The 25,816-nt window shown below is 40.3% G+C and overlaps 1 protein-coding gene and 1 pseudogene across 2 annotated transcripts in view; both read right to left on the minus strand.

Annotated features, from left to right (window-relative positions):
* LOC115067430 (oxidation resistance protein 1-like) overlaps nucleotides 1-25,816 on the minus strand; it is a 391,627-nt gene that overhangs the window by 254,756 nt on the left and 111,055 nt on the right. The window lies entirely within an intron of this gene.
* LOC103748781 lies at nucleotides 3,787-7,703 on the minus strand (annotated as a pseudogene). Its single transcript, XR_607917.3, has one exon. The product of XR_607917.3 is annotated as a traf2 and NCK-interacting protein kinase pseudogene (transcript).

The following is a 25,816-nucleotide window of genomic DNA, read 5'->3' on the forward strand; positions in this document are numbered from 1 at the left end:
GCAGAGGCAGGTGGATCTCTGTGAGTTCAAGGCCAGCCTGGTCTCCATAGTGAATCCAGAACAGCTAGGGCTACAGGGAAACCCTAATAATAAATATAAATAAGTAAATAAATAAATAAATAATATTTTTAAAAGCTTGGGACAGCTTTACATGGGGGATGGAAGTTTTCAGGAAGAAAACAAAAATTTGGATACAAATCCAAACATTACAAGTATCTCCTAGAACCTTTAAAACTTGATGACAGTTTTATAAAAAGTGACTTTCAGTATTTACTGCTAATTAATTTGCTGGGCATGGACTAAGAATTGTGGATACATTTTCATTTTCAACCCTCAAAGTAACCTGCAAAATCTATTCTGATTTTTTTTTTCCTCCGCTTGATTACAAAGAAACTGAGGGCATGAAAATTAAAATGTCAAGGAGCCACTTGCCTATGCTGGTAACTTCTCCACACAACCATTTTCTATTTTTTCAGCCACATCTTTCATTAGGTCAGTCATACTTTAGATTTTCAAGTCACAGAAGTTCGATTCTCTCCTTGCTATGTTTATTATTAAACACTCAGATCCCAACTTGAACTAACACAAGTGATGTGGACCAGCTGAGAATCAGTCAATTCAAATTCTAAGAGGCCACAATTTTTTGGTTTGGCAACAAAAAACAGAATGTCAAAACTAGCCAAAGTATAATTCAATCTATAGAAAAGAAGGTGCACCATACTCCTTTTCCTCCTAGAAATGAGGCCAAATGAAGTACAAAGCAAATTCAAAATGCTTTCAGCTTCTAAACCTGAAATTTTCATTGCAATAACTAGAAATTATATATTCATTGTCAATTCATAATTCTCATTTTGTTCTTTATTGGTAGGAGAACTTGTCATACATTATTCTAGGTAAATCATTTCTAGATGAATCTCTAAAGAGAGACAAAAAGAAATATAAAAATAAACCATTTAATTCATCATTCTCATTTTAAAGACCATATGTTATTTTATGTATTCCAAGAAAAGAAAACTGATTGAATTATTTTTCTGTCACTAAACCAAAGCTTATCATAGCAAGTCTTTTATACTACTCAACTATACAATGTGTTATAGCAAGCTGGGGTTCACTGCAACAGTGCTCAGCATCTTCTAGGACTTGTGCGCTCATTCTCGTGGACATCATTTCCCTGAGCTTTACTCTAGTCACTCCAAATGTTTCAGATTCTGTGTTCATTGCTTTCAGAATGTTATTGGCTTGGTGTACTAAATACATTTAAAGCTTTAGTTTTTCTTCCATGAAATAAAAAGTGATTTAACTTCTTTGGAAAGAAACCATTTTCTCAATTTTTTTTTTTTAAACACAATGATTCCCTTTTATTTCTTAACTGTTCCCCAAAATCCCACAATAAAAAAAATCATTTAAAGCTGTGTTTGCTAAATTCAATCCAGTTATTGCTGAATTTGTCACAAGGAATTGGTGAAGACAACGTTGTTTGGCAGCGTAACAACAGCAGTAAAAATGAGAACGGAACGGAAGGTTTTCATTGCTTTGGAGAGCTAGAGGGACCACAGTGGGGGTGGGGGGCATCCTGGTGATTGCCTGAAGATAATCCCTGGTTATTTTCCTGAGTGTTACCTGCTTCAAATAAATGCAAACGACAATCACCTTTGGGGGAGTGGGTGGGCATAACCACCTAGTCTAGAATCCAGAATATTTCCCCTTCCCTTGCCCCTTGGCCAAACCACAAGATTAAAATGGTACCATTTTCCTAATGTGTGTTTCGTTCTCATTAATAGTACCTCAGCTGCTCATTTATTTAGATAAAATCAGTAGGATCTCTTTTTTGTTTTTGTTTTTGTTTTTTGATCCATTTACAGTAATTGTGTTCTTTAAAAATAAAACATATTAAGTTTTGTCCTTGGAACAAAGTTTTGTCCTTAAAACAGTTGAAAATTAGAGGTTAAAAAATGTAAACAATCATAGGCAAAGCAAAATTGATACCTTTCCCTTCTAATATTATACATTTACCATCTCTCTACAGTTTTGTTAACATTGTAAGACAGCTGAAATGTAAAAAAATACCTTTTTTTAAAAAACATGCAGTTTTAAAATTCACCCAGGCTGTCATCTTCTTTGCCCTCCTCCACCGCCCCACCTTGCAGTCACCCAAGATGGGAAATTATGATTTAGGGAAATGCTTGAAGTCCCTTAAACAAACCACAACATGTACTCCTCTTTTTTTTTTTTTAACACTCCAGGAAAAAGCTACGGAAAGGAGCAACTCAAGCATGGATGTTTGCTAGTATCAATAATAAGCGGCTGGGAATGAACGCTGTCTTCCCATCAGCATTTATTTATCCTCAACTCTGCAAAGCACTTGCTGCTGATAAAAAATAAAATCATCGGAACCAAACCCTCTCATGCAAGGAGTGAGTGAATGCAAAGCACAGACATCCCCCAAACTGGACATTTTTATTTTCAAGATTTCATCCAAATGTTTAGGGTGACTGGACACAGGGTCCAAGATTTCAATCTGACTTAAAATAGTTCAAATATTATCCAGGGAGCTTTTTTTTGAAAACTTTTGGGAGAGATCTTCATTTTGACGTAGTCTGGCCCTTCCTGGACTGGCATTTATGCAGAATAAAGTTGAAAGCACAGAGTTATGACCTCAGACTGTTTAATGTTATGCAAATTGTTGGATATCACAATTGTCTGTGGAAAAATTTCCAGAACAATGACACGGTATGGAAGTAAAAACAAAACTAGAAAATATTTGGCAAAGTGTGCATATTATCACTTTGGAACTTACAAATTCTCAAGGGGGTTGTTTCTTTGCTGGGGCTCTGGAAAAGAAATCATTTTATATCACTCTATGTGAGGCTCATGAAAGGACAGCTTGTTTTAGGATCCCTGATGTCACTATAACGGCAAGCTAAAATACAATAGCATTTATGAGAAATACCACAGATAAATAAAATGAATTTCAGACTGTGGGGTTTAAATTTTATACTTATGTAGTCTCAAGGGAAGCGAGTTCTTAGATCACTGGCTGGTTTGTGTGTGTTGTTTGATTTGCTGAGATTTAGAGTTTTTGAGTAATGAACTAAAAGGTCACTAATAATTTACAGAAAGTATAGCAGAGATTCCGGCCTGAGTGCTTGGAGATTACAGGGAGGGTCAGAGTCATTTTTCAACATGGAGATATTCTAGTGGTTCCCTCGAGCAAGTTAAGCTTAAAGTTTGATCCTTATGCCCATGTCTTCTTCCTTAAAAATAACGTAGCACATCTATACTGTAAAGCAATCAGCATGCACATGAGTGATTCCTGTTCAAGCAGACTTTCAAAGACAGCACACAAAGAGCTCTTGCATGTTTCAGGAATACAGTGACAGAAACTGGTACACACAATAGCATTTAAAGGAAAACTTGGTGGACTGTGAGGTCAGACTTCGGCCCTTCCTTGTTTGTCAATGGACAAAAACAAACTGGCTCCAGCCTGAATGTCATGTGTCTTTCTAACCTACTGCACAGGAGGGACCAGAGACACAATTATCAATACATCACAAGAGCAGACAGAAAGCTGTTAGTAGTAGGTAGTGACAACCAGGAGTTAAGATACCTTTTAAAAAATGATGCAAGTTCTGTTAGGAGTGCATCTCAGAAAGCAATTCCAAACTATTAGAAGAACGGAACCCCTGTCCAAGTGCCCTTGTGAGACTTTTCATACCTTAATTTACCCTGTCGAATAAAAAACCCCAAATCAAAACAAAACCCATAAAATTCTAGGTCTTCCAAAAAATACCTTATCATTTCTTTCACATAGAAACTTTAACCTTTGAGCTCGCTTATGCATAAATACTCCATCCAAATGTCCTGTTTCCACTGACTGGATCTCAATAGCTTTCTTGCCCCAGGCCATTATCTGATTGGAATGAATGTAGGCCACAGACGTGGGTATTTCTCCCCATTGGAGCACCACATCCTTAGTGATCCGGCTGTAGGTGTTCACGTACACACCCTCATCCTCATAGCAAACAAGCATCTCCATTCCATCTGTTTTAGGCAAGATGACGATAGCATGGGGAGTGATGTTGCCCTGAATATGAGATGGTATGTAGATATCATAAGAGTTTCCTGAATCCACGTCAATTACATGGAAACCAGTGTGTGAGCCAAAAATAACCTTTAATCTTTGACCTTCTTCTGCTGTGAGATCAACAAGCAGAGGCTTATGCTGGAGATCTGCAAAAGACTTAAATGCCATGAACTTGTGATAAGGTTTAGGGGCCCAAGCATATATCTCCACTGCATTCTTTAAGGCAATCACCAAGAATTTAATCCTTTCATATTTAACAACTTTGTAATGTATACAGCCTTGCAGATCCCCAACCGTGATCCAGCCTTGTTTCTTTTCCACTTCCGGGTCATTGTGTAGTATTCTGTTTCTCAACCATGAAAGATAATAAACTCGTAGCTTGTTCTTCTTTCCTGACATTGTCACAAGAACATTTAGCCCTTCTAGCACATCCATCTGCTGAAATCGCCTCCGGTTGATCAGATTGTAGACTTTGCCTTGCCCACTTCTGTCCAAAGCATCAAGCCATTTTCAGTTCCCACCAGAAGGTTTACACCCCACAGAGCTGCACAAAGTATTTCCGAATTGAATCGTTTCTTGTATTTTCTGATTTCCGGCGTGTCACTATGAGGGCGAATGTTTGTTGGGTTTACATTTACCACTGAAATCTTCCTTGCTTCGTTGAGTTTGGCCTGCTCTTGTCTAAGAAGTTCGCTAGTAAACAGGGCGGCAGCGGTTGACTCTTCATCCTCTTCATCTTCATCAGTGGGTGAAGTCTGATATACTCTGGGGTCCACAAAGGGGGTAAAGGAGGCTTTGGTGCTGCCCCCAAGGCCATAGTCAGTCCCGGAGTCCATCTCCTGGGAGTGGGTGGACACACGGCCCAAGCCCTCTGTGGGAGTTCCAGCTGGGGAATGGCTCTGCTGCACAAGGTCTGGGAGATTGATGTGACCTGCAAAGCCATTGCTGTCACTGTGGCCAGATCGCTTCTTCTCTTCAGCTGTCTCTCTAATCATCAAGGTTCCTTCTCTTGAGATACTGCTGCCAAAAGTGTCTGTGTGAGCAGTCTCCAGCCCATGAGTTCCGACCAGTCCCATGTTGTACTGTTCATTGGTCCCTGGGGGTCCTGTTGGTATCAGCCTGGGTATGTCGCTGACAGCCACTGTCCCATCGTGGGTCTCGCTCTCTTCATCTTCCTCCTCTTCCTTACTGCTCTCTGACTCCTTGCTGGAGGAAGAGTAATCGGTCACTTTCTTCAGTGGACGGTTGGTTTCTTCAATGCGGAGTTCTCTTAATTCTTTGGCTAATGCAGTCAGATCAGCTGGTCGACTGGGCCGGGTGATGTCCCTGGACTCTTCTGGTTTTACCTTGGAAGGCTCGTGAGGGAGCACAGGTGATCCTTCTGATTTACTGTTGGCTCGAACTCTGGTTCGTTCACTAGATCCGGCTTGTGAGCCAGGCTGGGAGCCTCCTTGCGAGCTTGGCTGAGAGCTGGGTGTGCTGGAGCTGGAGGAACTGCCGCTGCTGGTCCTCTGCAAGGGGCTCTCCAAGACGGGCTCTGTTCTTCGGAGATCAGGGTTGCTTGCCCTGATGGGTTGCGATCCGAGTCTGGGTCCCAGAGCACTGCCATTCCCAGGAGAGTTCTTTCTGGCTAATGCTGGGGATATAGAAGTTGTTCTTTGAGGCACCTTTGGTGGAATGTCTTCTTCCTGTCGTAACCAAGAGCTTCGGTCAAACTTCTCGATGCGAGTCGGGAGAGGAGGGTTTTCCGAGGTGGGATCCGAGTTCTGGAGAGGCATCTCCACGCGGTGAGAGGTCACATTCAGAGCTTCCTGGAACCCAGACAGGCCCTTTGTGGGTTGCTCGTGCACGGACTGGGAGGCGGTCAAGGCAGGTCCCAGGGATTTTACAGCTACCAGCTGTGGGATCTGGGGGTCAACAGGTCTGAGCATTGGGGGTGTCCGAGCAGGCTGAACCCCACTAATGCTGAAGGACTCCGACCTTGGGGGCAGGTTGGGGTCGGATATCCTGTTGGCAACCTTGTGAGGCATGGCAGGTGAACTCTGCCGGTTGAGTCTTGAACGTTCTTCTACCTCTTTGGCCCATGCAGGCTTCTCACTGGGACTCATCCCTTCTTTGTGATGATAGAGCGGCTTCTTCTCCATGGGTCTCTGCTCCTGCCTCTGGTGCTGGAGGGAAACCAGATAGTCTCTCTCTTGCTTTAGTTGTCTCTGCAGTCTTTCTGCTTGTCTCTGTTCTTCCAGTTGTTTGCGCTTATATTCCTGCTCGTGTTCCGCACGCCTCTTCTCTTCCTCTCGGCGCATCTGCTCCTCATAGTGCCGGCGCTGCTCCCTCTCCTGCTGCTTCCTCAGCTCCTTCTCACGCCTTTGTTGCTCCTCCAGCCGCCGCCTCTGCTCCTTCTGCTCCTCGATGCGCTTCTGGCGCTCAGCCAGCAGCTGCCGCTTGTGCTCCTTGTTCTCTCGTTGCTGCTGCTCCAGCTGCTGTTGCCGCAGGGCCTCCGATCGCTCCTTGTTGGCCAGCTGCAGTCTCAGGAAGTCCCGACGAAGTGTCGACTCTCCGGGCAGGTTCAGAATGGAACTGGGCTCCCCAGAGTCATTCTCCTCCTCTTCCTCCTCACTTCCACTGTACTCATATTCAGTCTCATCTTTTTCTCCTCGCTTCTTCGCTTCTTCTTTGTTCTATCGATATGGTCCTTCAGCTGAATGCGGACCTGTCTCTCATTAGGTTGGTCTTGAATGAACGGGTGCTTCATCAATTGTTCTGTGGCTGGTCGCTGGCTGTGATTCTTCACCAAGCAGCTCTCAATAAATGACTGGAACTTTTTTGACCACTTCTTAGACTTGAGGCAAGGTGCGGGGTTCCGGGGGATGAGGAAGAGGGCTCTCATAGGATGCATGTCACAAAGAGGGGGAGCGCCTTCTGCCATCTCAATGGCAGTGATTCCCAAAGACCACAAGTCACTCTTAAAATCATATGTGGCATCTGGGTTCTCGTCACAGGCAATGACTTCCGGTGCCATCCAGTACGGGGTCCCAATGAAAGTGTTCCTCCTGCCCACTGTTCGATCGAGCTGGGCACTGACTCCAAAGTCCACTAGTTTAACTTCCGCATTCTCAGTCAGTAAGACATTCTGCCCTTTAATATCACGATGAATCACTATGTGCTGGTGCAGGTGACTCAGCCCCCGTAAAATCTCCCTGCAGATATATGCAATCCACTCTTCTTTTAACGTGTTGCCTTTGGTGTTCTTGATCAGGTCAGTGACAGAGCCAGCGCCACAGAACTCCATCACCAACCACAGTTGGTCATCCATGCCTGGAGGGTTCTTTTTGATAAAAGCACCACAGTATGTAGCAATGTTTCTGTGATGAGAATACTTCTTCAGCATGTTAATTTCTTGTTTAATTTCTTCCTCTTCATCCCCTGTGACATCCATGACCTTAATGGCTGCAAGCTGGCCCGTTTTGACATGCCGACCCTTATAAACTTGCCCGTATGTTCCATTTCCAACAAGTTCCACTAATTCAAAGATCCCTGCAGGGTCCCTCAGGGCCAAGAGATCGATTTCATCCAGGCTGCGAGCCGGGGAGTCGCTCGCCATGTCGACTTCTTGGCGGAAGAAATGGACCAAAAGCACCCCGAAGCGTCTCCAGGGGCAAGTCCACCTTGGTCTATTTCGCTCGCGTCCTCATGCGGCTGTCCACCAGAGAGGCCCGGGGCCCAGCCTCCCCCGCCCACCCGGGCCCCAACCACCGTGCGATCCCGATCTTCCGTGAGCGTCCGATCCGCGGGATCCGGGGAGCCCAACCTGCGCGGATCTCCAAGCCGGGAGCCGCGGGTGCGTGTGGGCTGCGCGCCCGGATCGGCTAAGGGCGCTGGGGCTGCGTGGGTGTATTTAAATGGGACATGCTTCTTTGCTTGTGCGTGGATGGCGGCTCCATTTTCTCAATTTTAAGGAATTGTTCCAAGGCCTAACTGTATGATCATTTCCAAAAAGTTAGATAATAGTGGTCAAATAAAAATTCCCGTGCCTAAACAGACTTTTGTGGTATTTTATGGAAATTTTATTTGAGCAAAATCTGGTGATGACCTTATTTCTCTGTTTTGCAAAATTAATGGCCACCAATGATTTTCAAAAATGTAATAATCATAGAAGAAAGTGGTGAGTGGTAAGTTTACTCCATGTACCACATTACACAGTATAATATGCTTAACATCTACTAGACACTGAAGAGGAAAGTTCAAAAGAGCCACAGTCTGGGGGAGGAAATAAATTTATTACACAACTAGTATGATCCACGTGGTAGAAGTTTTGCCTGTGGGTTCACTTTGCTAAGTTTTCTCAGAAGGCCAAGTGTCCTCCCACCCAGCAATTAGCTGACCTCCACGAGCATATCTTAACACGAGTAGAGTAGTCTTTTGTGCTGTCTGAGAAGCTTCAATTATCCCATTGTGACTGATGTTTCTCTCAACCACATACTAACACCTGTTTGCACCTTGTCCAGAGACCAGCAAAAACTGAAAAAAAAAAAATGTGTAAAACAAAGTTGCTAATACAGTTTCTAACAGAGAACAGAAGCACCAGTCCTCTGAACTGTGAGGAAGATATTAGTTGTTTTAACCAATGCACAATAATGTTGCTTTGGGAGCAAAGGAATGGAAGGATCCCTTATTTCCTCTGCTTAAAATCATGAGAAAAAAATGCTGTGCATGCAAAACTTTGCAAAAGGGGCCCAGAACAGGAGGGAGAGGAGGGGGAATAAGAGGAATATTACCAACAATAATTGATAACACAGGATATGATAGAAATCTGAATACCCAGGAATTGATTGCCAAAAATTGACACAGCAGCAAAACAAACAAAATAAACAAACATAAAAAATCCTTTTAGTTGATGTGCATTTCTTGATGTTATGAAATGTCCACTGACTACTTAAAACAGCTGAAAGTTAGGTCTGTCCTAGACAGGGCTATCCCTCATCTGGGCAAACAGCTAAGACCATACTAAATACATGGTCTCTGGTGATCAGCACTCCTGACATTTTGAGATGGAAAGCTCTTGGTTAGTGGGAGGGAGTGGGGATTGCTTCAGGGTGTTCAGCACCATCCCTAGCTTCCGACCACTATTCACAAGCAATAACCTGAAGTCATGACCATTAGAAATATTTCCAATTATGGTTGATGTGTCCTAGGGAGTAAAACACTGCTTGGTTAAAATATGAGCCATAACTGAGTGGTACTGTAACATATAATGAGGATATGATGTACCTTACCTGGAGATAGTAGTGAAGGCTTTTCTAGCATGGTGGTTCTCTAATTGAGTTTTCAATGGTGAGCAAGAATTGGCCACAAAGCCAAAATACACCTCTTTCTTATGAATACATTTAATGGAAGAGCCCATAAATAAGTTACTTAAGGTCAATGTTAGAATTCGTGAGTCAAACTATTCTCATCACACAGGTAGAGTCCACCTGCCATGTGTGGGGACCTAAAGGCCCCACCTTGCATAGGTTGGAAAAGAAGTTACTGGGGACGTGGCCTGGCTTGCTTTGAAAGTCTGAAGAATACTTCCGCACTGCTGAGGAGTGCATGATCAGCGTGTGACCATCCTTAAGATACACCTGGCGGGGGGAGGGGGGAGTTCCAGGTGCCTTTATAAGCTTTGGAACACTTGCAATAAATGAGTGTCTGCCTGACTAAGACTCCCCATTGCGTTTGAGTGTCCCTGGGAAATGGGGGCAGCAAGGGCTGGCGAACAGCATGCTTACTCATCCCCAATCCTCACCTTGCCAGGGGTCACGGGTTCAAACCCCCGGCATCTAGTTTCAGGTGCTTTTATAAGCTTTGGAACACTTGCAATAAATGAGTCTCTGCCTAAGACTCCCCATTGTGTCTGAGTGTCCCCGGGTAATAGGGGTGGCGTGGGCTGGTGAACGGCATGCTTACTCATCCCCAATCCTCACCTCGCTGGGGATCGTGGGTTCAAACCCCCGGCAGCCATGCTCTCTTTCTTTCAAGACAATTTGCACTGTCAAAAGATGGTATAATGTACTAATTCTCTAGTTCAGACGGTGCCTAGTTATGCAATCTTGGGAAAGTTGGCTAACTTTTGAGAGTTTCACTGCCTGTGTCTTCAAAATGAGGGAGTCAATAAGTAGTTGGCCTTCAATGCTCACTCGGATTAGGAACTTCTTTGATAAATCTTTCTTGTTCCTTATAGCAGTCTCTTCACTCATTAAAATGGACACCTTCATGTTATATTGATTTGCAGTGAGCACTAATCAGAACAGCAGTTCTAATAAGTTGGGTACTGCAAGCTGATTAGAAATGCATCCTTGGATTTTTTTCCCCTCTGGGGAGAATTCTTCAGATTCAAAGGAGAGATTGCTCACCCTTTAGACGAATCCCAGCATTATTACATTGACAGTGATTTAAATTGCTCAGGATTGCATCAATTTCAAAGAGTTACAACCTTGTCATATGCTAGCCTGCCACAGATATACACATGTAATATATTAAAGTCTTTCAAAAGTTCTGAAATGCTCCCACAGAGGGAGGGAAAAATCTATTTCTAAAAATATTTCAGATTCCTTCATTAAAAAAATCTTCTGGGTTTTTGGAGGTGTTTTAGGTTAACAAGTGAAATGAACAGAAACCACAAAGTTCTCAGTTATCACTCGCCTTTCCCCACCACCTTCTACCACTATGAAAAGAGCTGCAATAAATATCAGTGTTCAGGTTTTCTTTTTTTCTTTCTTTTTTCTTTTTTGTCTTTTTGAGACAGGATCTTCCTGTAGCCTGTAGCCCCAGTTGGCTTGGAACTCACTATGTGGACCAGGCTGGCCTTGAACTCAGAGAGATCCACCCTCCTCTGCCTCTCAAGTGCACCATCAAGCCTGGCTCAAGTGCTCAGGTTTTAAAGGATGGTGGTAGACTCTTAAAATCTATCTATCATCTGTCAATCGTCTATCTATTTATCTACCTATCATCTATGTATCATCTATCTATCTATATCTTAGCTAAGTAGAGATGGATATGACATCTTATATTCTTGACTAAAAGAATAAGTCAACTTCTATTTAAGGAATCTTCTAATTTGCATGTTTCTTTTTGTTGTTCTTGTTTTGTTTTTGAAAAAGGATCTTATATAGCCAAATCTGACCTTGAACTCCTGATCTTCTTGTCAGCATTACAAGTATGAATTCAGCACACTTACTTTAAAGTTTTCTGAACAAATGCAATAGTTGTGTTTGAAATCTCGAAATAACAGAAATTTTGGGGGTTCATGAATACTGACTGTCCTCTCAGTGCCCACACAACTGCATAAGAAGTGAGTTAAGCTACTCTGTGACAAAATCAGTCCAATGAGAAATTCATAGGAGCGGATCCCAAGCATGGCCTTCTGGCCATACACACTTTAGGTGCTAACAAGTATTTTAGGAAGAGCAAGAGACTCAGTTCAGAACACTCTTTTTATTTAAACTTACATGCATATGAGTATACAAGATGCTTTTATTTCATACAATGTTGGTTAAACTTTTGTTTTGTTAAAGAATTCCTTTGGGAGGATCAAGAGTTCAAAGTCATCCACAGCTACACAGCCAGTTCAAAGTCAAAGCCAGTTTTGAATTTTGTGTCAAAAATAAATTAAAAATAAGGAACTCCTTTGGCGTATCAGTTACCTACTCCTGCATAACAAACCCACTCTGAAACTTAGAGGTTTGAAGGAATAGCCTCTTATCTAATTCATTATTCTGTGGATAAACAATTTAAGCTGGGCTCATGTGGGAAGTTCATTTTCTCCCAACTGTCCTCTCTCACTACCTGCAATAAGCTACAAGTGGCTTCAATGATTACTGTTGCAGTATTTCACAGCCTGGTCATCATGGCTAGGACAAATGAACTATATTCTCTCATCCTTTAGAAAGTTAGCCTGTGTGTATCTGCATGGTGGCTGGTTAGGGTCCAAAACTAGGATCTAAATTTGTCATATCTGGCACACACAGGGTCAAAGGAAAGGAAACAGATTTCATTTCTTGAAACAACAAGCTGTAAAGTCACCTTACACACATAATAACTAAGGGAGGAATGAGGATTATGTCTACTTTTATAATCTGCTACATCTCAGTTACCGAACTACCTTGTGGCTTAAATTTTGAGCTCTAGATATTAGCTTCTTAAATTCAAATCCTGCTTTTCCCTATACTAGGTGAGTAGTGATAACCTCTCCAAACCTAAATTTCTTCATTTGCAAATGGGGATAATAATAGTAATTACTTTATGGTATTATCAAACGTGGCTAGCACAGTTCCTGATATATAAAATAATTCACTGTTTTCATTGTAGTTCTTTTATCATTACCATCTGTTACAAGTTAACTTTACCTCATTATAAGAAACCAAATTATGCTGCTCAGTTAAACTGCTGTTTTCCCCTCCTACAATTCATCTTGAACTCATTTATATCTGAATATAAAAAACATAGAATTATTTGGCCTAGCTTTTACTTTTTACAATAATTAATTAATTAATTGGGCTTTGTGTGTTTGTGTGGGAACACAGTGTCTCTTATATGCTAGTCAATCACTATACTACTGAGGTATTCTATATAGTCCTGAGTGGCTTTTTAAATTGTTACTGACAATCCTAGAGTGTGCATCATATACCCTGTAATGTTACACCACATGTTGTTTCCTTAATTGAGAAAATGAACACATTCTCTAAAATCTGGTAGGCAGCTTTTAATCTGGCACAAGCTTTTTCTCCTTCTGTATCAGTAAGCCATCCCTACCTCGAAACACTGTTTGTGAAAAAAACAGCAACTCACATTTATTGCTGCATCTTTGGAATTTATCAAAGCTCCAACCTTAAACAATAATTTAGTCTTCAGGATTTTGATTATCTTTCTTTCAGAAGATGATATATTGGTCCATTACACTGATGATGTCATGTAGATGTGCTTGGCTATCAAGAAATAGGAACGGAACTACTTTAGACTTTTTCATATGCTAGAAGATGGGAAAGAAACTTGAAATAGGATGGAGAGATAAGGAAAATTAAGAGGATGTGAGGAAACAAATTATCCATTTACTGCCCTGGATCAGACTTAAGTCTCTCAGTAGCTAAGTGAAGAATTTCAACGCAGGCCTGGGAGATGGTTCATGGGGGAGCCACTTGCTGCCACATCTGACAACCTGAGTTCAAACTCTGGGATCCACATGATAGAAGGAAAGAACCAACTCTCTTAAGTTGTCCTCTGACCTCCACATGTGCACCAGAACACATGCATGCCTACAAGAATACATACATACATACAAATAAATAAATAAATAAATAAATAAATAAATAAATAAACATAATAAAAATATTTTTTAAAGAATTTCAACATAGCTGACTATTATGGTGTTACTTTTTATGAGCAATTGTGAACAAACCTCTATTTGCCATTAGTATGGCACCAACAACAGATGAAAGAGACTATACCAGTCTAGTCTAGCTTGGTGCTCCAATGAGTTTGTGGGATTACAAAACGAGCATGGTCACTATAAAATGGCTATGTCACTGAAAAGACTACACTTACATGGTGATAACTCACAATGCTGTATCCCTGAAGATCCCTGAACTACTTGCAGATACTTTCCACTGAAGACTCTCCCTAAATTGTTACTGCTTACATAACCTCAGAGCAGGGCTCCTGAGTTGTAAGTTTTGTGAGCTTTCTGAGTCCTGTGATATTCCCTCCTCCCTCCAGGAGGGATTATTTCTTTGTGGAGAAAATAACTATACAACACTGACCAAACTACTAGCTAAGTCACTCTTACCTTTTATGAGAAATCTTACAAACAGAATCATGAAAATAACAAATGAATCATGCTTACAGTAAAAATATGTCTTAATTTCTTTGTCACCAACATATAAAGATTCCTTTAACTTTTTTAACTTCTGAGTTAAAAAATTTAATCAAATCTGTTCTTATTTACAAACCTACACACGATGAATCTCATAAACTATCTTATAATTTCCTTAAGAGAGCAAATATATTTATATAAAAATAAGTATGCCAAAGTATGCATCATTTAATCCCTTAATACCATTTCAAAAGCCACAAAATCATCCATATGCACACGCGTGCACATGCACACATACACATATGTGCACGCACGTGCACACACACACACACAGCTCCTGCTATTCACTTAAACATAGTACTTTCTTAATCCCTGAACTCAATTCCATCTTTCCAAATGCACATTTTTCTTTGTCCTTAATAAAATCCAATTTTGCTTCATTGTTGACTGTGTTTGAAATTGTTTTCTGCAGCATAAATCAAATAAATACATAAACAAAATCTGAGGCAAACTCCTCAGGCTGTACAGCTGTCTATCTCAAGCTGCATTATCAGCTGACAGAAACAAAATCAACAACCATCCAGGGGTCTTCTGTTGAAGTGGAAGTGTGCAGGGATTTAGTGTTATGGGGCATGATGAAATGGCTGTTCTAAGATGAACAATAAGTTGTTATACCTGGTCCTTCTTAAAAAACAGAAGAGGTAAAACCCTAGTCAATGTTTTGGAGTTTCAAGGCAACACATTTCCCATTTGGGTGTGTAACATTAACCAATTTACTAAGTGACCCAAAAAGATGCCCTGGATTTGGTAGTTTCATCCATGAGTGAATGTCAGTACAAGCTACACTGAAAGAAGGCCTTACCATCATTATAGATAGCTAATGTGCTGTTGAGAAACAGCTCTTAAGCCTATCACAGGGCATTAATAAAGACTGAAAGCTGAACTATGGGCCAACAAATTGTCATATAACCTGAGCTGCCCATCATGAACTAGCTATTATCTGACCCACCATGTCAGAAAGTCAAGCTTGAATGATACCCACCATTAACAGATGACCACATAAATGCATGTAAATTATCAAGTCTGCTATGACAGCAGAAAATGAACTAAGATAACAGGGCCTGAATATATCCTGGAAGATCAATAAGTTGTAGGTACCTGTGTCTTAAATTCCTACAGTTGCCACTCCTGCTATACCGCCTTCTCTCTTCTGGGCTTAGCCTCCAGCCTTAGGAAGTTCCCTAGAGTTAGCTGACATGAAATGAAAAGATTTTAGCATAGTTTACAGAATGTTCTGAATGATAGGCACACACCACCCAAAACAAAACAGCTCCAGCACTGCAGTTCTCTTCTGGGCCACACAAGAAAATGGGAAAATACTTCTGCATACAGTCTCAAGAAGTGTATCAGATTGTTCACTTTGCTTGAAGGAGAAATGGCCAGATGTGTAATTATGCATTGTGTTTATTGACTTGGTTACATGGTTAGGTACTTGGAAGGAATATGCCTGGAATATTGGTAATAAGGCAATTTGGAAAGATTTGCTAAATAATTTCAAGCAAAATTCATTGTAGACGGTTCACCTTCTACCTGTGTTTGTTTTTCCATTTCCTTCAGTGTACTATGCACATGATCTATGTTAACATTTCAAAAGATTTGAGTAGCAGCTACCAAATTAAGTAATTTAAAAAGATTATCATTTAATCTATTCAAAGACACATGTACTTCTATCACTCTGGAATAACCCGTGTAACAGAACTGTGATATCCTCAAGAACGCTTGATTTATATATGACAATTAGACATGCCTCCAAGCATGGTTTAGAGGGGAACTCTGTAATCAAGTTATTGTATTATGAATGTTTAGTTTTGCAAAACAGCAACTTTAATCTTATTTATTTTTCTAATCAAAACTGGATGTTAAAATTATGTATTTTACTCACTAAAGTAAGTTGTCAAATCTTGTTACAAACTCATAGTACAAGACCAATTTACACTAATTTAAACACAGTGGCTTAAAAACAAAAATCACATAAAACATTATTGTAAGCATTTTAATATTCTAGTAAAAATGAGAAAACTGGTTAAAGGGAAACTTTTGCTAGTGTTAGTGAAATGGTGGGAGTCTTCTAGTTTAAAAATATTCTATTTTTATCTCTTTCGAGGAAGTTTTAGAGCATAGCAATAAAATAATGACAATAAAGCACAAGGGTTTTTTTAATGGATTGCTTTGCAACATACATGTAATATTGTAATACATATACACATACACATAATTTTCTTGAATATGATCATAATTTCCAGTCTTTTCAATGAACTTCCCTTATTTACAAAAGGAAATCCTTAGCATCTGCTCTGCACGCTGGTGGAGACTGAGTAAGCACATAATGTTCCTGATTGAAGGATGTTGTACACGGTCAGCAATGTGGAACACGTGGAGTATATGATGTTTTGATACAGTCACAGGACACTGCCCTGAATGAGCACATGCAACTGCTAAGAGACACCAAATAAAACAGCAGTTGAACTAGTTTAGAAGACTGTGGGAATTGAGAAAAGGTAAATTTTGAAAAGACAAACCGTTTATGAGATGAACTAAAATTAATTAGGGGCACTAACAATGAGAATATGAACACAAGCATGCAGGTGCTTTGTACATACAGCTAGGGAGTCAGTTTTCTTTGATGAACTAGAAACAAGTAAACAAAGCAAAAATAAAATTGAGAAATTTTTAAATAAAAAAATTTAATTTTGGCACTTTTTCATTAATTTTTTATTGAGCTTTTTAAATTTTATATATTTTCCACTCAAATCCAGAAGCCCCTCCCCCATCCACTCCTCCCCCATCCTCCCACAGAACCCTATGCACTCTCCCATACATGCTGAGTTCTATTCATTCAGATGTTTGTACCCAAATGTCCTTCAGTGTAAATGCGTCCATGGATTCTAGTCAGCCCATCCAGTGGTCGTATGTAAGTCATACTCTCCCTCACCCAGCAGCAATCAGTCTCAATTAGGTCTCAAAATTTTGGCATTTTGATCCATGTTCACAATGTACTGTGATCAGTGTCTCCCAATCACCCTCTCTTATCTCCCTGCTGCTGACACTTTTTCTCCTAATGCCACCATTGAGGTCTATTTTTTTTTAACATTTTATTATTTTTTAAAATATATTTTAATTGAATTTTTGTGGATTTCATACAATACATCGTAATCATGTTTAGCCCCCCTTTCCCTATCTGCTCCCATCCATATCCAGCACACAGAATCTCATGCATTCTGTCATATATATTAAGTCCTATCCAGTCAAGTTTGTGTACCCAAATGCCCCTCGGTATGAGTTCATTCACTAGAGCCTGGTTGGTCAGCCTGTCTAGCATCACTCTCTTAAAGAAGATCAACTCTCCCTCACCCAGCAGTGCTAAGCTGTCAATAGTTACTCACTTAAGTTATGGCCTCCTGCCCATTTCCCTCGTTCTATGCTGGGTTTTGTCTAATTGAGTTTGCATGGGTCTTATGTATGCTGTTACCACTACTGTAAGCTCATATAAGCAAGGTCCCAGAAACCTGTACAACTCTGTTTACTTCTGGGCATGCCTCTCCTCCCTTGTCTCTTAAAATCTTTCTGCTCACTCTTCTACAATGATCCCTGAGCCCTGGGTGGATGAAATTTAACATAGGAGTCCTGTCCAGAGACCCATGCTCTGCGGTCTCTTATTCTCTACACTTTGGCCAGTTACGGTCTTTTGTGTTCATCACCCTCTGTTGCATGAGGAAGCTTTCCTGATGAGAACTGAGAGATTCGTTAGTATTCTCTCTACCCCTTGTTCCACTACGTTCTGTGAGTCTTAGTTATACATGTTTTATTACAGATGTGTCACTTAGGGCTACACATTTCACAGACATTTATTCTCTGTGTGTGACCAGTTGTAGAACTCTACAATTTTTTTAAAGACTGCAAAAGAATAGTTCAGAGGTTTCAATATTTTTTTCATCTCAGTGCTGTTTCATTCGTTTGTTTGTATATTTGTTTGTTCTTAAGGCAGTTTTTCTAAGTAGCTCAGGATGACCTTGACCTCTTAGTCCTCCTGCCTCAGCCTCCCAAGTGTTAGGATTACAAGCAGGCACTAACATGCCAGGCTACAATCTGGAATCACTCCTGTTTGTCGCTAAGTAGTTATGTGACCTTGAGTAACTTACTTTACTTCTTCATAACCCAGTTACTCATTTGTAGAACACAGACAACAATAGTACCTGCCAGTGCTACACTGTACAATTTCAACTTGGTTAATTTGTCAATTGAATTTCCAAGAATTGTATTTCCTGTACGGGTCTGAGTTACTTTGTTATAAAATGGGCTTTAATTGCAGTCTAAGTATTTTATACTTTCAGAAATACTTCTTTCTAGATAATAAAATCTATTTCAAATAATATGAATTAGTTTTCACATATGTCACTGTAACACCATTTTTATATCCAGTTTAAAGAAATGATATACGGCAGAGATCAACAGCATTGCATTATAAAGCCCAAGATGATCTATAATGACTCATTTTTATTTCCTATATTCACAGCCAGGTTAACAGTTGGAAGCCAGATAAAATAATGATGATGGAAAGCTAGAATTGTGACTGTCGCAGCTGTGTCACTAAATGTACCACAGATGCTGGGATACTTGACACTTGCCAAGTATGCTGTTCACAGATAGTTTATTCATTTGTATCCATCTAAGCTTGACAAGAACAAAATGAAGGCACCAGGACAATGATGGAATTACTGGATCTCTGTCAGAGACGATTCATGATTATTTAGTAAGCTCTACATCTAACTGCTTAGTTGCCTCAACTTCAACTTCACCTTTCTGCATTTCAGCCTGCGAGACACCAGAATCATCATGGCGGGTGCAAATATGTGAAGCTACTAGGGCAAGAGTAAAAGACTGAGTTTTCCCGTTTGAATGGGACTGCTGAGTGAAGGCAGAGATTGAACGAAAAATTAGAGTGGAAATGAGTAAAATATTCCCAGGTGTGCATGTGAAATGTAGACAAGGAAGTAGGGAGTTCTTAGCAGGGAAAAGAGTAGCAGTTACTTTCCTTATAATCTTATGTCTGTCTTATCTCAACGGTGAGTGCTGACCACGTGGCCTGATGATGAATACCATAACACTCTGAAGAAAGGTGGCTATGTATGACCTAAACACAGTCAGATTCTCACACCCCTTGCAGCACATTTCCAAGTCTCTCAAAGGCAGCTGGCTTAAAGGAGGCATTTACACCTGCTGAATCTGTACAGTCACTTACCTTGCCTTAATTATCCCGGTCCTGTGTGTTTGATTTCAACACATAGGAGGAAAAGAGACTAATTTTTGTTCACTCACAAAGTAATAAAAAATAGAAAGAACTGAGGCCAGGTGTGGTAGAACATACCTTTAATCCCAGTACTCAGGTGGATCTCTGGGAGATCTAGGCCAGCCTGATCTACACAGTTAGTTCCAGGCTCACTGGGGCTACAGAAAGACTCTGTATCAAAACAAAACAAAACAAAACAAAACAAAGAAGGGAGGGAGGGAGAGAGGGAGGGCGGGAGGGAGGGAGGAAGGAAGGAAGGAAGGAAGGAAGGAAGGAAAGAAGGAAGGAAGGGTCTTCATAGAATTTCACATTTTCAGCCCCATCCCAAGGCAAAGTGTACTCTTCCTTTTCCTCTTGGGTGAATGTGTCTTGTAGCAGAGACTCTAAACCTTGCTGTACATGAGAATGATTTGGAGAAATGCTTTAAGAAACACTCACTCCCAGCTGCACTCTGTAATATCTAAATCTAAGTCTCCCAGGAGTAAGAATTATATATTTGCATTTTTCTTAAGGCTTCCCAGGGAACACTGCCATACATTTGGGCTTAAGAACAATCTAAAGCTGATCATGGTACAACAGACCCATAATTCCAGAACTTTGGAGACTGAAGCAGAAGCATGAGTTCAAGCCAACCTTGGCCACAGAGAGAGTCTTTGTCTCCAAAACACCAAAACAAACAAATAACTGACAAGAGCAATCTAATACCAGATAAGTGTTGTTTCTACCAGACTAGACAATTCAACCAAAAGACCCAGCATTTCCCTAAATGAAGAGAACTGAGAGGATAGATTTTATCTAGAAACAGCACCTTTACAGAGGTAAACAATTTGAAATACAAACATTAAAGAGGACCCTAATCCTATTGGACTAATGTCCTTTAAAAAAGATGGAATCTAAACAGATCATCATTCAAGAGGCACAGGGTGCAAAAAAGACAGAAGTCGCCAGGCGTGGTGGTGCATGCCTGTATTCCCAGCATTTGGGAGGCAGAGGCAGGCAGATCTCTATGAGTTCAAGGTCAGCCTGGTCTACATAGTGAGTTCCAGGACAGCTGGGGCTACAAAGACAAAAAAAAACAGAAGTAAAGGTTGTTAGTCTACAGATCACAGCATGCCCTACTTCCAGCAAATCCGTGGACGCTAGAAAAGATTAAAGCAGATTTTCTCTCTGCCTTCAGCAGGATGCAAACCCACAGACAATCAATCCTGTCCTTCTTGCCTCCAGACAACAAATTTCTACTCCTTAAGTAACCCAGTTGCTAGCACACTGTTACACAACCTTAGGAAACAAGTATAAGGCTGGAATAAAACCAGAAAGTACAAAAGGATATCTAGTAAAAGCCTCACTTCCACACTTAAACTATCCAGTTCTACCTTCCAGAGTCCAAAGTACATAGACTAGAAGACAGCTCAGGGGTAAAAAGGTTTGTGCCGAAAGCATGAGAATCTGAGATGCACTCACAGAACCGAACCCACCCCACACCCCACACATGAGAATCCGAGATGCACTCACAGAACCGAACCCACCCCACACCCCACACATGAGAATCTGAGATGCACTCACAGAACCGAACCCACCCCACACCCCACACATGAGAATCCGAGATGCACTCACAGAACCGAACCCACACATACAGAGAGGAAGAAAAGATTCAAGAGTGTGACCCCTCCTCTTACTATCCTTTTCCATCTACCTTCATTTGGGATCTGCTGTGGTTTATATTATACTTAGTTCCAAATAGATTAATCAATGAGTTTTTAACTTTTTTACATATCACTCATTTATTTTTAAGCAATAAATGCAGACATGACACCAAAATTCAAATGCTATAATGTGCAAGATGACACATAAATCTAGACTGATAGTCTTCACAGCCACCTTGCTTCCCTTTCTTGAGGCAATAAACACCATGTTTGTGAGTAAACTTTTCAACTCAAAATGATACGAACAATTTGTATGTACGTATTTTAAAGCAAATGGTAGCATACTATTCAGGCTGGTCAGACAATTGTTGAAGGACTTTTTCTTAAATAATATTCCTTTGAATTATTCTAAATTAGCACACATATGGACCTTCCATTCACTTATTTAAGCAAAATTTTATTCTGAAATAATTTTAGATTTCAAAAATCTTGCTGAAGTAAAAATTGTAATTGGTAAAAATCATGAAGTCTTAAAGAAACAACAGATTTGGTGATTCTTCTATTCATTTGAGATAGATGTTAAATTCAATAGCAAATGAAGCTACTCCAAACCCAAAAAGCAAAGAAACCCCCAAAATTTGTCTTTCTGGTTAATATCTAAGGTATATATGATCATATATGAAATATCAGTTTTATTGAGGTTGAGTTTATACCTTATCAATTTTGATGATCCAGGGCTGATCAACTGCTCACAGCCTTTCCAAACATATAAAACACTCAATGAGATACTCAGAGTGTACTTCAGTGGCTGAGTATTGTGAAGCCAAGTTTGATCTCCAACATAGCAAGAGATTAATTAATAAAAGTTTAAAAAATCACTTGAAAACATTGATAGGAAATGCATAGACATTGGTATTCATTGGTAAGTAGACCACGTTTGCATTTACTCCTTGGTACCTTCTCGTTTTATGGGAAAACACATTAAACATAGAAATGCTTCATTCACTCAACCACAACGGCAAATCGGTATTTCACAACACTGAACTTGTAGAATAACCTAAAGCTATCTTCTTAGTATTGAATATTTTCACAGACATTTCCCAAAAATATATTTATTTTTCCTTGCTTTTTTGCTCACAGCTTGATTAAATTATCTGTTGGGTAACCTAACGTTTTCATTATGGCCCAGGGTCATCATCACCAACATTAGTTATTACTCTGGTTTATGGCATTTGAAGTTTGGGAAGATATTTTTCCTCACTAATGTGCTATGATTCTTCATTCCTTATTAAAAGAGTGAGCGGAAATCCAGATGTGGTGGTGCATGCCTTTAATCTCAGCACTCAGGAGGCAAAGGCTGGCGGATCTCTATGAAAGCAAGGACAGCCTGGTCTACATAGAGAGCTCCAGGTCAACTGTGGTTACAGGGAGGCAGGCTGGCCTCAGTCTCACAGAGATCCCCCTACTTCTGCTGGGTGGCTACTGGGAAGAAAGACATTTACCACCATGCCCAACTTCATCCACACTTAAAAATATAAAAGTCTTAGCTTTAACTTCTCGATCAACTCATAATATTTTCCACTATCGCCTTCTTCTACCTCTTGCAGTTTGTTGCTTCTAATTTGCTGAGGTCTGGAAAGCCACAATCTAAGCTATCTAATATTAGACTGACAATAAAAATAATTGCTTGTCCCAGTGATTAACCAAAGGAAAGCACATGGGTTTCAGATGACAGATATTGTTATGTTTATTTTAGAATGCAATAGAATTTTAACTTTGATTTCTGGCCCTTAATATGTTGTGGGGTGGCTAATGTTACAAAATAAATTACCTTGAGATAAATAAGGTGCTGTTGTAAATGGACTTAGTGCTCCCTAAGCCACCAGCTTAGTACTGATCTGATGCATACTACTCAAGTGTTAGAACATAATGAACACATTCTGAGCAATCTCATTACTTGGAACAACTGAGTGTACTTGTATGCCTGGTCTATAGCATGTTTCTTTCCGTGACTCACTTGAGAGTGAATTCTAGGAAAGATACAAACTTGGACTCAAATGGCTTTTTCTTTTCTTTTTAATTTTTTTCATGAGAGAAAAAAAGTTATTTTGAGGTCTGCTTATGACCCTGCGGGGTGTGTGTCCCATTGCTAGTTAAGTATTGCAGTGCCCAGATAATGTCACTTTTATAAAGACATATCAGTAAAAGAAAAGTGGCAATAAAATGTAGATTAATAACTTTAGAGAACCAGGTAACAATTTCAAAATAACTTCTTTTTCTAGACCTATGAGAACAGTTGTGTGTGGCGCTACCAAATGTAGTCTTCAAAATGAATCTCTTTCTAGATTGAGAGAGGGAGTTGCTATGGAATTTCTAGCAGTACCGGGGGACATTTAGTGCTGGTGATCTGCAACTTTTCCTACACAAACCACCAGAAAGAGTAAACAATCTGTGAGAACTACAGCCACTGCTATCTTCTCCAACACAGAAATTGTGTGTGTGTGTGTGTGTGTGTGTGTGTGTGTTTATGTGTATGAGTGTATTGCCTCCATGTGTGTAAGTAAGTGCACCTGTGTCGTACAATGCCCACAGGGGTCAGAAGGCAGCATCAGATCCCCTGGAATGTTGGAGCTACAGATGGTTGTTAACCACCATGTGGGTGCTGGGAATCGAACCTGGTTAAGAGCAGTCAGTGCCTTTAACCAGTGAACCATCTCTCCAGCTCTCAGAAATTGTGTTTTAAATTTTGCTTCAAGGATCACTAATTCCCCAATTCAGAAGCTTTCTGAGTCATGACCTCAAGACCCCTTCCTGTATTTTTAAAGGCCCTTCTGTACTAACTTCCATAACAATGTCTTAACTTGGGCCCGTTCCCTTTGTTAATGCCTATCCTTTTCTGCAGTGCTTTGTATATCAAGTGCTTATTACTCACAGCTGAGTAACAGAGGTAATTCATAACTATTCTCCCTTCTGTGTCTCCACCTCCAATCTTTCAACTTACGAATTTTATATTAATCCTTTAAAAAGTCTGCTTTCCAGTTTGCTCAAAAATCATGATGATGAAAGACTCAGAGAAGTTACTCTCACCCAGCTAATCTTGCAAACTCACTGTCTCAAAAATATTCTGTCCTTCTCAGTGAGTGTGCCTTTCCAGCACTGCCTCCTATGTCACCTCCCTTCAAGGCCAGAACACATTGCATTTCCCCTTTTACTGGGGGGAGGTGGGGAGGAAAAGGCAGAGCAAGAAAGAGATGACGGAAATCCTTCTTCCATTACAGCTTCAGAATTCATGGTATTGACATAACAGTAACATCAATTTGGACCCTCTTTAAGTGTTTAAGCTTTATAATTCTTAAAGATGGTGCTTACGATCAATTTTTTGCAAGAGACACATTATCTCACAGAAATGCAATGCCTTTTGTGAGTTGTCTAACTCAGAGATGGAAGAGATGACTTCTATGACATTGGCTCAAGTAGATGTATAAAGGATCTCATCCCTGAGGTCTTCTTTCTTAAAAAACACAGACTTTTAAATGTGAAATGGTCTTCCTAGTACAATTTTCCAATGCTGGTGCATTTACCACATAGAAGACATCACTTCTCCTCAGTATAACAAACTGAAGACACAGAAGCCATTAGAAGCCTGACTGTACACAGAGGCCTTGGAGTAAGACCACCAAGGTCCAAGGTGTGCATCATGCACTCACTTCCTCTATGACGTGGGAGGCCACTTATGCCACACATTTATTTTGTCTATAAGGAGAAAATGTTCAGAATTCTTCACTTCCCAGGTTGACTTCAGTACATTAAAATGTAAAGTGCTTGAAACACTGCTCACCACATACTGAAAACTCAATGAATATTTGTTATACATATGTCCTTAATTTTAGGTAAGGTGAACCAAGACCTGTATGTATCTTCATCAGAGGACAGTTTACACAACTTGTAATAAATAAACATATATTTGCCAATTATCAAGGAGCAATACTACCTGGGCTTTTTTTCTCGAGCTCATTTAAATAATAAAACTATTAAATAATCAAAAGAAACTTGTATTAATGAGCCTCAAACTAGAAAATTGTCACCTACTATTAGTGCCACAGGGAAAAGTGATGACAAGGACTGAATGGATACCTTTCATATTTGAAGGACTTCTGCAGTCCTGGCCCAAGAGGTTTAATCTGAGTTGTTATTGTTGTTGTTGTTGTGTGTTTTAGTTTTTTGAGACAGGGTATCCAGTAGTTCCAGCTGTGCTGGAACTCACTATGTAGACCAGGCTGGCCTCGATCTCATAGAGATCCATCTGCCTCTGCCTTTTGAGTACTGGGACTAAAGGCATGAGCTACCAAATCTGGCTCTTAATCTGAGTTTTCAACAAAGCCGAGTCTAGTCTTGAACTAACAATGGGAAAAAAGAAAAAGTTCTCTAATGTTGCTCAGAACTGAATGCGTGTGTGTGTGTATGTGTGTGTGTGTGTGTGTGTGTGTATTCCTGTGTGTAAAGGTGGGCATGTATATGCCATGCATGTGCGTGGGTGCATGGAGGACAGAGGTGGAGATCCTCACCTTCTACCTTGAGAGAAGTTCTCTCTGTTGTGTTTATGCCAGACTAGCTGGTCTGTGAGCTTCTGGGGATTTTCCTGTCATCTCCCATCTCCCCATGGGAGTTTGAGGATAAGACATGTCTGTGCTATGATTTCAGACTTTACATGTGTTCTGGGAATTTGAACTTTGGTTCTCCCACTTGTACAACAAGCTCTTTTATCCACTGGACCTGCACTGAATAAAAAAAATTAAGAAATTAAAGCAAAAAAGCTGTTGAGAACTGTTAATATGTAAACAGTTGAAAATTTTTCTATCTCTATAGTAAAAAAAAAAAAAAAGGAACAGATCAGA

Source organism: Nannospalax galili, unplaced genomic scaffold (assembly GCF_000622305.1).
Source record: "Nannospalax galili isolate Female #2095 unplaced genomic scaffold, S.galili_v1.0 scaffold284, whole genome shotgun sequence".
Lineage (NCBI taxonomy): Eukaryota > Metazoa > Chordata > Mammalia > Rodentia > Spalacidae > Nannospalax > Nannospalax galili.